Source organism: Apus apus, chromosome 4 (genome assembly GCF_020740795.1).
Source record: "Apus apus isolate bApuApu2 chromosome 4, bApuApu2.pri.cur, whole genome shotgun sequence".
Classification (NCBI taxonomy): Eukaryota; Metazoa; Chordata; class Aves; order Apodiformes; family Apodidae; genus Apus; species Apus apus.
In genome coordinates, this window is record NC_067285.1 from 76421197 (window position 1) to 76436764 (window position 15568).

Genomic DNA, 15568 nt, shown 5'->3' on the forward strand with positions numbered 1-15568 from the left:
TGTGAACATCCACTGGCACAGTTACTGTAAAGATCAGAAATACCTTTTTTTTTTTTTTCTCTTGTGGGAAGCTAAAACTGCTAGGAGAGTGTTGGCTCTGTGTCTAGAGAGAATTAGTGGCTGAGATGCGAAGTTTGTTGTCCTTTGGCTTTCAGATCACTTGAGTGATTTCCTGACTCTTTGTCTGTCTTCATTGTAAGCTCTTGGGAAAGTAACTCTGTTATTTGTCCTTTTTCAATGGGACCTTGTATTTTGCTGGCCCCTAATCAGAGCTACTGCAAAACAAGTAGAATACTGTCACTTGCTCCTCTTCCTCTCTTTTGAGGCAACTGCATTGTAAAACCTGTTTATAGTGTCTTTATCCAGGGTTTTAGAACTTGATATATCCCCAAAATGGGAGAGGGCTTAGGGAATAGTGAGGAAAGACTCTCAAACAGTTGCAAATCCTGCTGCCTATACAAATAAAATTGAACAGCATCCTAGGCCCACCTATTTGCTGTTCACACTTGTTGACCACCTCAGAGTTAGGAGGACGTTATTATATCAGTGTGTTTTTTGCCGGTGCTCGTTTTGTTACATTTCCCTGTCTGCCTTTTTTTTTTGCTTATACTTCAGTGACTGTCAGATGAAAGTAATGGGACACCCATAGTATTCATAATCATAGCAGCTGTCAAATGACATTGTCTGAGAGTGAAAAACTTACTGTTCTACAGAGCGACAGCTGTGGCTTTTATATGTTTGAAGCAGCCCTCTGTGCTTGAAAGGGGTTTTCACCCAGGTATGTATCAGTCTTGTTCTTTGATCGACAGCCTTTTATTTTCCCTTTTTTTTTTTTTTAGTGTACCGAGGTTGTCATCTTTGCTTCCATCTTTGCATTTTTCCACTCAGGTAGAGAGGAAAGCATGGCAAAACAGAGAAAACACTGTTTTCTAGATATTCTAGTACAAACTCTAGAAAAGCTGATTTTCACAGTAATGTATTCCTCAAAAGCAGTTGCTTGTTCTGGAATGTTCCTATCTTTGATAGGATGTATAATACAATGAAATGTTTTTCTTAGACATGTCAGACATTCCTGTGCTTAAAAAAAAGCCATCAGTGGTATTTTTCAGATCGCTTTGTCCATGCTATAGAAACCAAAATTGGATGGAGCAAAGATCAATAATGTATCCAGTTAATACACTAACACATAAGTGAAATGAATCATAAGAAATGAAATTACTTCTCCTGACAATCTTGAGATAAATGCTGTTCTATAATACTTCAGTCTTGTCAATTTGAATTTATATTTTAGGCAAACAGTTGCTGGCATGTGAACTCTGTTGTGTAAATCTACCAGGAAGTAGGCACTCGCTATTATTTGCAACATACGTTATTCCTTGGGCTCAACCTTTATTACCCCTTTTTATTTAGTGCGGGCAAAATAGTTTTTCTCCCCTGGCCTTGTGTGTTCTTCTGTTCCCAGTAAGGTCACATGTTTTAGTCTGACACAAGAGTGGCATGAAATAAGGAATGATACTAAAGGGAGAATGAGATAATGAAAAAGTGAAATTGTTACTTCATTCTTGTAATTGCCTGGAGAAAAGACGTTTCTTGGGTGTGGTAAAAACTTCTACTAGGCATGTATTTCTTTCTGTATTTTGAAGTTTGCCTGTTCTGGAATAATCTGCTGGGTTTGCATCTAGTCTTTTTCAAACTGCTGATGAAAATAGCTTTTGATGTTAATTCTTGATTAGAACTCAGCCTTTTGTCATGAGAATAAGTTTATCTTAACTTGAGCATGTATCTATTGAATTTTACTGGGTTCTGCTTCTGTAAACATAAAAAATAAATCAGACTATTCCTGTGTATCCTACTGCAAGCCAAATTTTACATTCAGGAGTTAAAATAGAATTATGCTTCTGTTTCATTAGATTTTGTTCTTAAGAGGTAGGTTTCTTCAGTTCATGTTAAAATTATATCTGTAGTAAAAAGAAAATTGTCACTTCTGAGAACAGACATCTATAGGTGTTACCAGAGCAGGGTGTGGGTAAGCAAGATCCTCATATCAATCAGTCTTATAGTGGTTGTCTGCCTGCAGTCATTACGTGGCTCCAGAGATAATAGGGAATTCCTAAAGCAGCCTGAAGGTGCTTCTGTCACTCTGAATGTAGAGGGAATCTGGGGAGATTGCCTAATGTAGCTATTGCCTTTGAAGCATCCAGATTCTCTCCTGTTTTATCTACCTCATTATATCCAGTCCTAGCCTGATATACTTCACAATTACTGCATGTAACTGCAACTCTAAAAAATCTTTGAAAACTCCTGGAAAAACATATTTTATATTTGTAGGGAATTTATTAAGTGGACCATCTTCATCTCCTGTTTAACTTCACTAGTGGCTATTGTTCTAATATGTTTCTTTTGACATATTGTATTACTGTGTTTGGCATATTGTACTAACTTTGTTGGCCAATGCCTTTGAGACTCTAACCTAAAATACATGAGAAGCTTCAGAAGCTAGAGTCTGTCCTTTGATGTAAAAAGTTCCTGTAATGTTGACAGCATATTAATATCTAATTAAGGTTAAATGCTCTTCAACATATTTAATAAAGAAAAGACTAGGCAGAAACAGGGAGAACTGAGAAAGGTGAGTGCTATCCATTTATAGGGCTGCTTCAGAGATACTCTTTTCCACCCCCTCAGACCGTGTCTCATTTTGTCCTCCTTTTCTCTCTCATGTTTGAGAACATTGCCTCTTTCAGAAAATGCTCAAAGTACTGAGTTACTCATTTGTGGACAATTGCTACATGCAGCTGCTGCTTCCTAATGAAATTTCTAAATGCACCGTTGTTCTTATAATGGTAATCTCTTAATTCAGGTTGAAGCAAGGTCTGTTTTAATTATAGCATCTTTTTGTACTCTCTAATCCTTATTCAAACAAATGCTGAGCCCTGCAATTGCAGGAGTGGAAAAATAGGCATTGTGGCTCAGGTTCTTGGTCTTCTATCCTTGTGGATGGTCAAGGTGATCTTTCGTGAAGTATATTAATGTCTGCCCGAATTCTGCAGTCCTGCAGGATCTTTGGGCATCATCTCAATTTTTTTTTTCCTTTTCAGACTCATCATTCCTCAGTCCCTTGTTTCTCTATCCTGCTTTCCTTTTGTATCTATAGGTCTGTTGTTGGTTCCTTGAACATCTTTCTCATTTTGCTTTCTTTTGTATTATTTTCTTTCATGTTACATGGAACAGCACCTTCATTAGAGCAAATCTAATTTCGGAGGAGATTCTTAACTAACCTGTTTTGGTTACAACCAGGGTACATTTTGTTGTCTACATTCTACTTGGTAACAAATCTGGTGTTTTATTTTTGTTGAACTGAACTTTTCCTTAGGCAGTAACAAACTGTTTTGCTGCTGTGTTTAATGCTGTAGTGCACAATGTACCTTTCAAAGGACAGTCAGAATGATGTATTATCTGTTGCAATAACAGAAAAATGGAAGCAAAGTCATGAGTTCCGTAGGTCTGATACATCTTGGAAATTATTATTTAGTGCTGATGGATACAGATTGAATAAGGTTATATTAATTCATCACAAAATAATAAAGAAAAAGTTCTAAGAGTTTTATCTTGTTCTTAAATAATGCAGTTTCTTCTGATGTTGAACTCATCTCACTTTGTAAAACAGCTTTATTCCTGTGTCAAGTGAGTCTGGGTCGTGCTATCATTGTTTAATGTATTTTGTTCTCTCAAATTTCTTACCTTTATCCTTCTGGCTTATGTGGGGCATGATTCAAAATTCTGAGACAACCTCAGCCAAGTTAATTTTTATGATCTTGATTTGTAAAGCACACTTTGTGTTTTTTATATACAACACTGAATTTTAAAAATGATAAACAGTTCTGCAAGCACAAACAATCTGTGGATGTGTACCTTCCTGTCAGCATATTCAGAAGAAGCAATTGCATTCACAGAAAGAATGATAAAATTTACTGTATCACATAGATTATAACCAGCATTTTAATGGCATTTTAGCATTCATCAAAAGCTTTTAGCTCTGTGGTTGCTTTTGTTTTGCTCCCTGTTTGCATTCATGCTATAAATCACTGCTTTTAAAGTGCCTTTCTAACACTGTCAGCAATTAAACTGTGAAAGTTAATTCCTCAGGAATTATTAAGTTACATAAATTGGTCTGGTTAATTAGTAAAGCTAAGGCAGAGACTGGTATGAGTAAGAACAGCTGTAGGATGATGGAAGTAAACATAGAAAAACAAGAATATTCACAAGGCATATTCAGTAGGTGGCATAATGAAAGTTTATCTTAATGTATAAAATAAGTCTGAAATTCCTTAATTTCTCTGAAGCATGGAGTATAAGTAACTGTTTATACAACCAGGCCATGTTTTTAGGGTAATTGTTTAATTCTGTCTTGTGTCATGAAGGCAAGGGGAAAGACAGAGGGAATAGTCCATTGCCAGTGCTTATAGGTAGTTAATCTTGTGCTGCAATACTGCCTATAAATTATTAGCTGTGTTGGTGAGAGTGTCCTTAGAATCCCGGGAATTATGAGTCAATATTCTCTTAACTCATATGTGGTTTAGAAGTTCCTTGTTTCTGGGGTGTGCAGGAATTCTTAGGAGGAATTGTTGCATGGATGTAAGACTGGCAGTTGGCTGGAAAGACTGATGCATGTTTTTGGATTCCCTGAAGTAGCTGGAGTCAGGATCTGACTTGACATGCTTTTGCTTTTAAGATGGCTGCATGTTGCACATGCAGGAACTTCAGGCTGAAAATTGCAGTAATTTTGTAGAAAACTGTACTTGTGTGAGCCTGCTTACCTTCTGTCTGACTTAATCAGATGCCATCTTTGCTCTGACTACCCCTACCATAAACAGATGTAGGGATGATACAAATATTTTAAAATATTATTTAGAAAACTAATCACCTTACAGAATGTTCTTGGAATTCACCCATATGTTCTTGGCATCTATCACATTCTACAGTAGAGTGTATTACCCCTGAGTCTTAGGTATTTGATTTATTTTTAGGTCAGTAATAAAAGTAAACTGTCAGACTGAGGGAGCTTTGAGTGTTTTCCACTTTATGCTTAAAGGAAGCCATGCTTCCAAAAGGGAAGCATGTGCCCAGTCCTGGCTATCTGTTTATAAAGACTGTTGAGGTGCTGTGCTTGATATCTGCTGTTGGACCTTAGACTTGTCAAACTTGGAAAATGTAAGGATTTTTATTCTTTTTGCTATCTTGATAGACAGTGTTGTAGCTTCCAGGGCTACCAGGGCTGAAATGTGTTGAGACATTTTGAGGATTTCCTATCAGATGATGTGCTTGAGCCTTCTCCAGCTGTCAGTCACCTTGGTGGTTCTGACTTTTATGATATGAGTCTCTTGACACGAAATCATGTAGAGGTGGTAAAATACTCTTGAGAAGATTTTGTAGCTGAGCTTCACTTGGTGAGGAGGAAGAATACTACTGTATACACAAGGCTCTGTGAACCTGTAGGAGTGGAAGGAGTGAGACTCAAATGACAGAGGGAGAGAGTTGTAAAGGAGAAGCTGTAAACATCTCCTTTTAGACAGCTGGGTTGTGGCCAATGGTGAGTAGAAATGAACACGAGTGCTGGTGGTGAGAGGAATATAATGAGATGTTTATGCATTTGTTTCTTAAGTGAGTTCCACTGTCAAATGTTTTAAAATATTTTTGTCTCAAAATGAGAATTAAAATCAGTTTTAAAATAGAAGTATTAGTATACATTGATCTGTTCATGAGAAGACATTGTTTATCTTGTCTTCAGTCTTATTTATTTAGGTGTTGGCATTTTCTAACATTTTTTTTAATTACCTACTTGAAACATTGATTTAATTAAACTTCCTCTGTAGTCCAGCAGTATTGTGTGAAGTGAATTCTTTAGTTTGGATAAAACTGCATCAAAATTTTGGTTTTAGTTTTGTGCCATATGAAACTGAAAATTTTAACACCTCCCAGGTCAATGCTTCTCAGTTTGATGACTCTCTTCATTCTTTGTTTAGTTTAATACTAAATGACTACAGATCTTTATTTTTGGGTTTGCTTGGTGTTAGTAACTAAATTGAAGGGAAAGATTTTGTCCTGTAATATTTCATGATTCTAGATATTTACAGGTATGCTTGGATATCACTGAGACAGTTCTAATTCTCCTAATTGTTCTTTGTCACTTCCAGGAGTGATGGGAATCCTCTGTAATTCTGGGACTGCATATGAAGTAAATTTTGCAGAAAGGTAATGTAATCCAGGGATATAAAAGGCTGTATGGGCTTAATGAGTGAGTTTAAAGCCTGAAAATGTGCTGTGCTGGCCAGTCCAAAGGGAAGCTGTCCAATTAAGCCCGCCTGCTTAGGTAGTACAAGCTATTGCATTGAAGTGGAAGTGGGAAAAGTCTTTACTGGCATATTTGTCACATTCTTGTGCAGCTTTGGTTATTTCCAATGTACAGAATACCTGGAAGAATATGCAAAACTTATTGCATAATTGTTGAATTGTTTTTCTTCAGCTTCAAAGGATTCCCTTTGAAGCTGTAGAAGGCATGTAAGCCAACTAATAGGATTTCCTCCCTGCTTTAAGAAACTGATATGCCTAGGCTTGGTGGCAGCAGTTTTTTTGGTATTCCAGTTGCCCTTTCTGAAGGGGATCTTTCTATGGTTTTAGGCAGAGCTTCTTTCCCCAACCTGTAAATAAGTTTCAAGGCAGAGAACATTATGCTACTAAATATTCAAAGACCTGAGCTCTAATTTACACATTTTCTTCCTATAACTTGTATCTAAAGTGTTTCATCCCACCAGAAGAAGTTGCAGAAAATGCAAATTCAAGAGTCTTGACTATTTGTATTTCCCAAATGAGTGCTATGATGAGAAAAGGTGCAGAGATTTTCACTGGAAACTAAATTTCAAGTTAAAAATCAGTTGTCATTTGAAGAAGCTGCTTTGAAAATTTGATCCTATAACTCATGAAGATTTAGACTGTGGGAATAATACATTTTTCTAGCTTTTATGAGAATCACTTCCAAACTAATTATGGACCTATGAAGACACTTGTGTCAGAGTGAATGAATTTAGCAACTGTATTTTGAGCACTTTAGGTAAGACTTGCACAATAGTACAGAAAGTTGTTTTCTACTATTGTCCTCTCCGTTGTTTTTCTCTTTTTCAGTGTTACTAGAAGATGGGTCAGCTATAATCCTATATATTTTATAAGCCATGTTATAAGCCTCTCTGCTTTCCAGAGAAATCCTTATTTGCCTTATTGTCAATTGACTTTTCTCTATCCAGGTATAATCTTCGTTTTACAAGTTCTTGCCAAACTGGTAGTAAGCCTTCAATAAATAAAACTGTTAAAGTTATGGCTTACCTAATGTCTGTTGCTTTGTGGAGAATCCAGTATTATATGTAAGATTTTGAGATTCAAGTGAAGTATAAAGAATATTTTGAAAATTTCCAAAAGAAGAGAGTATAAGCCTCATCTTGATTGAAATATGGTTTGACTCATTTTGCAAACTATTCTCCATTCACTGTAGAGGTATTTCAGACTTTTCCCCTCAAAAATACATAATTGACAAAGCCAACGTACATTTTGTGAAACTCTAACTTGGATAGAACTGCTTCTCAAGACAAAGAACCTCTCAAAGTTTTCCTGGTTATCTCCATTGCATTTTGTCTGCAGTATGGACTTTCCTAGCAATGTCTTAGTTTAGGAAAAGTCACCTAAGAAGCTGTTGTTCTGAAGAGGTTTTTTCTGAATAGCCTTCCCTTCTCTTATGCGGGTACTAACTTTACTGTATCTGGTAGTTCTAATTTAATGCAGCTTGAGTAACACTTCTTCTCAACCCTTTGGACTGGTTTACATTGCATTTATTCTGCAGATAATTGCTGTTTGTACTGTGGTCATAGACATGACATTTGTCAGCTCCCAGACTCAACTGTTTTTAGGTTTGAAGCTCCCTTGCTATTTTATAAATTATACGGTAGTCCATACAAGAATAAATTTAAAAGATACTGTAAGCATCTTCCTCTTCAGAACTTGACAAAGATCTGAAGTGATGACCTTGTGTCACTTACCTGCATAGGAGAGGATAGTACTGCAGTAGCTAGAATAGAATAAAGTACACAGACTATAAAATATTGGAATGCATGTGCTAACTTGTTTTGCATGTCTTCTGATAAGTGAAGTACCAAGCACTGATGAGTATTGAAAAGAACATGCCAGAGGCTGGATGTCAATTCTTGTGTTCAGGACATGCTTTGTAATTCATTTAATGTCTGAATTCTTGAGGCCTCCTCTGTATTTGAGATTCTTTGTGTAAGACATGGGTAATCCTACCAAAATAATTAGAATATGCCTAAACTGCAAAGGCTGAACTTCATAGCTCTTTGGATTCCAGTGTTTGCTTCCAATTATAAAGCATAAAATGTGAAGGCTCACTTGGAGAAGCAGTATGATCAGTGAAGAGAAAACAAATAATTTTAAGGTAATATTTGAAACAGATTAAGATAGGATTTAGATGCACACAAAAGCTTTCCTGCTGCCATCTTATTTTCTTTTCTAGCTTTATTTTGTGAACAGTTAAAATTAAATTTCTGGGCAGAACTTGCTCAAAAATAGTAAATGGAGGAGAAAACAGTATTTTATTATACTTTACATCCAGGTCACACTTCTCATGTCATCTGAATATGCAGCTGTTCTTTCAAATAGTTGATTCATGTCACCCACAATTAAAATGTCCTTGCTATTTAAAAAATGCTTCTCAGCATGTCAAAACAATGGCTTGTTCATAGTGAGAGAAAGGCTCTTGATGCTTTATAGAAGATTGATGCAATGACTTGATTAGAAAAATGTTTTGATCCAATTTCAGGTAAGTCATGCTTTTTTTTTTTTTTTTTTATCTTGATGGTTAGATTAAAACCACATCTTCCTGATTTGGAGCCAGAGATGGTAAATTACACTATTTGTGATTCTTGGGCTATACCACATATTTAGAAGTATTTTTATATTGATTTAATCCAACATACCTATTTCTATCAATCACTGCATTTCTTGCACTATATGCATTACTTTGTTTGTTAGAGGTACTCAGGGATGTGCAGTCCAAACTTTCTAAACTCCAGATCTTTGATTATTGATAAAGAAATCATTCTTGAAATTACTGAGTTCTTTGAGGAAAGCAACATCAGAAGGCTTGTTCTTGCTTACCTAGTAATGACTGGGCATTTCTAAAATACTGAAAAAAATACTTCTATTGATTCAAGTTGATGAAAAGATTGAGTTGTCACAACTCTAAATGTCATAGTAAAGTATTAACATCATAATTTTATACTTCTTGGTACTTTCTGAAATCCATTATCCCAAGTTACGCATGTAAGTATCCTGTACAATGCGTAGGGAGGGTTCCCATCTTTTCTGAGTATGGGATTCTGGTGTACAAACTTCTGACTAAATTACTGTGGCAGCATTCAAACTCCACACTTCTCTCATGGATGCAACCTGGCAAGCAGTGGTTAAATCACTCGCTGGATTAGTGGAGAACAGAATGCCATTTCCTTTCTTGGAGAAAGTGAATGTTTATTAATGTTTACAAATATCTGAAGGGTGGGTGTCAGGAAGGAAGGACCAATCTCTTTTCAGTCATGCCCTGTGATAGGACTAGGGGCAGTGGTCGCAAACTGAAACATGGAAAGTTCCACCTCAACATGAGGAAGAACTTCTTTACTGTAAGGGTTAGAGAGCACTGGAACAGGCTGCCCAGCAAGGCTGTGGAGACTCCTTCTCTGGAGATACTTAAAGCTTGTCTGGATGCATTTCTGTGTGACCTTCTCTAGGTGGTCTTGCTCTGTCAGGGGGGTTGGACTCAATGACCTCCAGAGGTCCCTTCCAACACCTGACATTCTACGAGAGTTTCTGGCTCCAAAGCTACAGATTTTCTGTGATGTGAGATTTTTTCAGTTTGAACTTGCTCTTTTCTTGATAGCATAGTTTAGTGTTCACAGACTAGATATGCTATTGTTTATGGATGGAGATTGTTTTCAGTGAAACAAAAACAAGCACTGAAGCAGGAACTGGAACCCTTCTGAACTGCAACAGCTTCAACTGAAGTTTTACTTTTTGTAGCAATTGGTAGGTAAGAAAGATCCCTGAAAACTGGACTGTTGTAGAGGCTGAGTAGCTAGAGCACTAGCCAGCCCTACTTAAAATTAAGAGACTTGCATGTTTTCATGAGTTCCAATTGTTTCAAAGTGTAATTCACAATTAAAGGTTGTGAATTTCAAGTGGGGGAAGCCAGATTTTTGAAATGCAAAAGCAAGACATTGGAATTGCACTGCTGGTTGGGTTTAGGGTAAAGGTGTTTGTTTTATTTTTGCTGTGGCCTGATCAATGTGAGGAGATCTGTTAATTTGTTATTTGGAATTACCACCTGTGTTAAGGAAGAAACAGAAAAAGCCCTGAGGGCTTGTGTGATTTGTTGCAGTTTCATGATGCTTAAAAACTGAGTACCACAATGTTAAGCATTGCTATTTCTAGGTCCTTTGGAAAGACTGAAGTACCTAAATTCAATTAACATTTGATCGGGTGCACTTGTGCCACTTAAGCCTGAAGATATTTTTCTACTTTGAAAGGGCTAAACTATTCATCCCTTTCCCATTATGTGTTCTGTGCAGTTGTGCTCAGCGTGATTGTCATCTTATTCCTTGGAGATGGCTGCAAGTCTCTGTGGCAAAAGGTTTATGACATTGATGTGAGTTTTACACAAAGACTTCTAACAGCCAAGTGCTCGTGCTACTCTTTGAATCCCAATGACTACCGTTTTTATGTTGCACATGGAAGGAACTTTATTCCTACACACACTACTAAATAGTCACTATTTATCTTTTCCCTTTCCTTCTCAATCTTCTACTTGTTGATTAAAGATATTATCTGCATGTAGCTTGACCTTTTTTGAGACAGGCATAATGGTGATAAACCCCAATGAAACAAATACTAGGTTAGGCTTTCATGTTTAACCCAACACATGTTTTTAATAATGTTATCTTTGGAAGAATATGCATCTCATCTGCTATCTTTATATGCACATTTTCCACAGCTATTTTTTTCACCTAATTGAAAACCAATATTTTCATAGTCTCATTGTATTAAATGTCTAAATCACATACTTTTCTAACTTGTAATGTGTAATAGCAACAAAAAAATATCACCATTCATGTGAGCAATACTTTGAGGCATAATGCAGGCTGCTGCAGGCTAAAGGAATTTGCACTGTAGAGGAGTAAATGTGGTGTGGTCATGAAAACAATGGAGGTATTTCTCTCCCTTCAGAGAGTGCTTTCTATAAAATGTAAGATAAACTAACCTCAATTTAATCAAGCTTGTCTTACCAGTTTCCTGGTCTCCTGTGCTTCATATTTGTCACAAAATTAAGGAAGGAATGAAGAATCACAGGAGAAACATAAAATCAACATCTAGCAGGACAATTAGCAATCTTTCCAGAGCTCATCGCAGTACAAATTAAGATCCATTATGTTTTGCTACTATCTTTAATGAGGGTAGCAGCTGCTCTGCTATTTCTTAGAGGACTCACAATATTATAACACTACTCAGAGGGGCTTTGTTTATTTTTATCAGCACAGAAGGCAGCAGTATATTCAGTAAATAGTATTTCAGTGGAAAAAAACTGCCTGTGTTAAGGGACTATTCAATTATTCCCCCAGCTCCCTATGACTTCCTCCCTTAATGTCTCTACGAGTCTTCATTAAAAAACTAATTTTACCATTAAATTATAAAAAACATTTTCCACAGATAATGGAATTAAAGAGGAGTCGGGGACAAGTCAATAAAACATTAGAAGAATCACAAACATAATAATGTCACAAAAATGACACAGCCTCTTCAGAGCTACAGTTCTGTTGCTCTGGTTTACAAGGAGACTAATGACATAGCAGTTGTTTGTTTTAGAGGACATTAATGTTTCTAGTTGATTTTTAAATCGTCCGAAAGAGAGGTTCAGACTAGTCAGATTGAGTTAATTCTCAATGGCTATCAGAGAGACTTCCAGTAATGATTTAAAGTCCTTAAATGCAATTTTTTTTTTTCTGAATTGACTCCTAGGGAGGGACACTGTCTATCTGTGAACAGAGCCATGTGAGCATTTGTAAATGTTCCACAAGCTTTGAAACCCTAAGTGTCAAAGGCTCATGTAGCTGAGTGCTGAGATTCCTAAGTTTGATATCAAGACTGTCAGTATTATCAGTGTAATAACACTAATAGAGTGTAACTGGGAGAATACTTGGATTTTAGGGAATTTGACTGGGGGTATTTGTTAAAATTTGGATCAAACGTAAACTTTCCTCCAAAGATTGAGCAAGTCAGAATAAAAATGGGTTACAGTGTGAAGTTGACTTCAGTGTTTAACATGAAGTTTAAGGATTTTTTTTTATGCCAGATGTTTTTCCATGTGTACTTATATATATGTGTAATATTTTAATATATATGTACACACACCTTAAAGGCTAAAGGTTAGGGAAGTATGGCACATTCAAAATGTTGGAGTGTTCTTATAAATGTTTCTATAGTATGAAAAAGTCAATATAAATGAAAAATTTGCAAAGCATTTTATATCCCAGTGCATGTTTTGATAAAAGCTTCAGTAATTTTTTTTACTTTGCCTAATATTTTATTAGGTGTATATATAGGGCCAAGATAGTGCAGATATATTTGTATACAGTGAAAGAAAGACATATTCATCATATATCAACTTAACTCATTTGTATACATGATAAGCTATAAAATGTGTCAAGACAGTTCTGTGTAACATGAAGGTTGTGTAGGACATGCCTGAGGAGTGACTACATCAAGAAGAGCTGGATCCACAAACTTAGAATAATAAAAAGAGAGTCCATTTGGCTTGCTGCTGTTTCAGAAAGATGCCTTCTGAAATGGGCAGAAATTGTAAAGTAGGAGTTAAAATGTTGCATTTGTGTGCCTTAAGTCATTCAGCCTGACCCCCACTGCCCTCTTGCATGTATTGTTTCTGCTTGGAAAAGTTATAATAAATTATTGGAATTCACTTGCATGAGTCTTTTCTTACTTGAAAAGACACCAGCTGTGGGGACTGGCTGAAACAGGGGCTGGGGTCTGTCTAGGCTGTCATTTGCATGGTCTAGAGAAGCCCAGATCCAGGCTGTCTTGCATAGATAGTTTGAGGCTGAGAGTTTTCTTTCTTTCCCGTTTTGTGCCCTTCTGTTGAAGTAAAACCCAACAGAGGACGTGAATTACTGATTCAATATGGAGTTGTTAATGACACAGTTTCCTATGAAACTTAAAATCTGTTTTTTTACAGATCAGAGGTGAAATCCATCCTGGAGGAGTGGGTTTGTTTGCTAACATGTTTTTGTCCTGATTCCCTGAGATTTTCAGTCCTGAATCCTCTCACTTTGGGGATGTTGCTGGTTAATACGGTTTTGTCTCACTTGCGTGCTTGCATTTCTTTACTGTGAAAGAGTGAGGGCAGGAGCAGTGTGTGAGGTATGGTCTGAGTACAGAGAAGAACTCCAAGGTCCTACCCTAGGATTGTAGTCAAAAGGAAATGGATGCTGGTCTTAAATATTCCAGTGTGTGTGAAAATTTGCTATTCAATATGTAGGAATTCTAAGATTGTAGATGGGACTATGTTTTAGATGAAATTAAGATATCTAATTTAACATAGGCAAAGGTAAAAAAAATACTCATGTCTATCACTGAGGAAAGAAGTCGCTTCAGTCGCAGAGCCACAAAGATGATTAAGGGAGTGGAACATCTCCCTTATGAGGAAAGGCTGAGGGAGCTGGGTCTCTAGCTTGGACAAGAGGAGACTGAGGGGCGACCTCATCAATGTTTACAAATAAGTTAAGGGCAAGTGTCTGGAGGACGGAGCCAGCATTTTTTCAGTGATGTCCAGTGATAGGACAAGGGGTGACGGGTGCAGACTGGAACATAGAAGGTTCCACGTAAACATCAGAATAAACTTCTTTACTGTGAGAGTGACAGAGCCCTGGAACAGGCTGCCCAGAGAGTTTGTGGAGTCTCCTTCACTGGACACATTTAAAACCCACCTGGATGCATTCCTGTGTGAGCTACTCTAGGAGATCCTGCTCTGGCAGGGGGTTGTACTAGATGATGTTTCAAGGTCCTTTCTAACCCCTAAGGTTCTGTGATTCTGTAACATTAAATAACAAAATGCATACCTAACCAGAACATAATAGGAATTAGAAGGTTTTAACCTGATCGAAGCTTGAGTGTTGAATACATTTCCACTTGCTTCTGATCTGTTAAGCAGGTAGCCATTTAGATAATTTTTTTAACTGTAGCTTTAACTTGGGCTGTAAGACAAACTGTCTGACCCCTAGAGTAGCTTCAGTCTCCTCTTGAAAATGAGTCACTTCTGTACTTTTGTCTTGAATGTAATAGCACTCGTACTCAGATCATAGTCCTTGTACATCATCATATTATCAAATGGGCCCTTTTGGTCCCTGAAACTAAAATACCAGTGTACTCCAAGCCTTCTACTTGAATTACAAATTGTAATTTGTTTCTCTCATCTGTTGTTTTTCTTTGGAAATCTCTGGGTTTCTAAGTGTGGCTTAATGTTGTGGGATTGCCCCTCCTGAAAATTATCATTAGACTTGAGCCATATACTGAAATTTCACCAGGTAATTAGTGTACAAAGTGGTATGTGACTAGGACAGTGTGACCTTGCCTTTTTAACAGGGAAAAGAAGCATGAAGTAAGTTTTGAGTTAGTATAATTCTATTTCATGTATAATACATATGGTTCTGTTTACATTTTTCATATTATGTTTGTATTTACTTGCTTGACCAGGAAAGGACTTCAGGCATGGATTTTGCACATCTTCTGGGTTCCTTCTGAATTTTCTGAACTCTGCAAAAATAAGGATGTTGTGTATAACATTTCTTTGGTGTTTACCTTAAATACGGTTTTCCTTGTAGTATTTTTGATACACAGGCATCTGTATGTTATCTCTAGTTAATTTTGGTTGTAAGAGAATTAAAATGTTAAAAACAGTGAGCTTAGCACTGCAGTGTTAAAGGTAATGTGAGGTTTGTAGTTTATAGCAATGGGCTTACAGGATCAGTAGTCACTCAAGTACTTGTAAATAAGGTCCTAATTACAAATAGAAACATATTGACTATGTGTAGAAACTTTCATCTCTGCTGGAGTAGAACATTGATGCCTATTCATTCTACTAGATGACCATCCTCCCACCCTGTCTTCTTTTATCAGTGTAGTAATAGCATTGCAGAAGAAGACAGTGCAGTTCATTAGGGAGTTCCTATCTTACTTAAACAATGAAATTAAAGACCAGTTATACTAAAGAAGCAGCTGTTAAATGACTTTCTTGGGTGGTGGGAGGGAGATGGTGAGTTTTAGGCATTCTTTGTGCCATTCTCTCAAGGCTGCTTGTCAGTACAAAGCTGCGTCAACTTTCCAATGACTGTGAAGAAAAGATGTCTCTCAGAGTTTGCAATCTAATGCCCTTAAGCCTGCATTGGAATTCAAG